The sequence below is a fragment of the Gadus morhua genome, chromosome 8 (assembly GCF_902167405.1).
Source record: "Gadus morhua chromosome 8, gadMor3.0, whole genome shotgun sequence".
NCBI classification, from domain to species: Eukaryota; Metazoa; Chordata; class Actinopteri; order Gadiformes; family Gadidae; genus Gadus; species Gadus morhua.
In genome coordinates, this window is record NC_044055.1 from 28,021,877 (window position 1) to 28,023,534 (window position 1,658).

Sequence of the window (1,658 nt, forward strand, 5' to 3'; positions counted from 1 at the left end):
ATTTCTGCTGGTAGCCAGAACTGTTGTGGAGCCGGACCCAGAAATGAAGAAGTACAAGGAGGGGTAGGGACGGGACCAGGGGGAGCAGGGAGGGGACCAGGGGGAGCAGGGACGGGACCAGGCGGAGCAGGGACGGGACCAGGCGGAGCAGGGACGGGACCAGGCGGAGCAGGGACAGGACCAGGGGGAGCAAGACTCCTATCTGATGCAACCTACATAAAGAAAACGAAACCGACAATAAAACATCTATCCGCTACACGCTACAGTATGTAAGACCAGCATGGAGGTTATTACAGTTGCACTAACCAGAGGGAACGAGCCGGTCCTCACAGAGGACATTACAGGGCTGGATGGGGGCAGAGAGAAAGGGGAGACGGGCCTAATGTATCTCGGACTGGAAGGGGGCGTCGCTGGAGGTGGGGTAGCGGAGGGAGTGCTTCTCCCAGCTGGGGTAGTGGCAGGGCTGGGGGGACGCTGTGAGAGAGGGGGAAGCGTACCTGATGAAGTCAGTTTACAAAACAAGGATAGTGTATGGCTTAATGGCTGTATTCTTAGGCATCAGGCACAGCTAAAGGTACATGTATTACCTCGACATGCTTCCTGGTCACGTTGACATTAGGCCTGGCTGCCGCAGACAAAGTCCCGCCGAACCGCGCTTTATCAAACTGAGAATCAAACAACAATAGTCTTAATGAAACGGTGTTAAAAAGAACATAATACACACCAATACCACTCAATGATATGACATGAAAGATATGTAAACACACAGATCACAGATGAGTTGATCATGGTAAACCAGGTGAATGACATGGTAATTAATGTGATGGAAATATTCACCATTGACAGCGTCAATGCAGGCCTCCCAGGGCTCTGTACAGGCGCCGCTGAGGCAGCTGAAGTGGAGGCTGAGGTAGCTGGCCTGGATGCTGCAGGACTACTCACAGACTGAGAAAGATCAACCCATGAAAGAAGCATTAATAGTACTAATCCATATTATTCATTATGGGATTTTGTCCACATAGTAAGTATTGTATATCCTACAAAATGCATTTATTTCACCAGGCTCTCAATATTACCTGCCGAGGGTGAAAGCCACAGGAACATGTCTGCGCTACCCTCAAGATTGAGGTCTGCCCACGCAGCATCATGGGACACTTCTCAATCTGTAATGAATTAAAATGCATGATTTACTTACGGACACAATCGGTTCACTTTGGAGTTTTGGTTGACTGTTGGGGCAAAGGTTACCTTCTGGTAGAGGTTGTGCCACTTGCCCCGTTCAGGAGATGGCCTGTTCCCTGCACCGGAGGGCCAAGTGCCAGAACAGGCAAATGCCTTCAGGCACGCCACCCACTCCTCAGACCCCATGGCTCGATGCTTCTTTGTAGTAGACATCTGAAGACAAGGGGAAGAATGGCTAAGTTACCACACATTGTCATAGACATATGCTATATCAATATCTTTCATAGATACACACTTTTATTTGAGACACACATTTGACATTCAATCAATGAAATCATAAGTTACTATCATCATATTCCCAAATCATTTGTTCTGAATTGATTACCTTACAATAATGTAATAGTCGTTTGTAGATGACAATTAACTATTCCAAATCATACATACGAAACAAATAATCGCTAGTCAATCAATCATAT

The 1,658-nt window shown here is 47.3% G+C and overlaps 1 long non-coding RNA gene across 1 annotated transcript; it reads right to left on the reverse strand.

The window, feature by feature from the left end:
* Nucleotides 1-587: 587 nt before the first annotated feature.
* LOC115548641 (uncharacterized) lies at nt 588-1,197 on the reverse strand. Its single transcript, XR_003977621.1, has 3 exons — nt 1,077-1,197; nt 838-945; nt 588-665 (listed from the first exon to the last, which is right to left on the reverse strand). It is a non-coding gene; the product is annotated as an uncharacterized LOC115548641 (long non-coding RNA).
* Between the last annotated feature and the right edge of the window lie 461 nt (nt 1,198-1,658).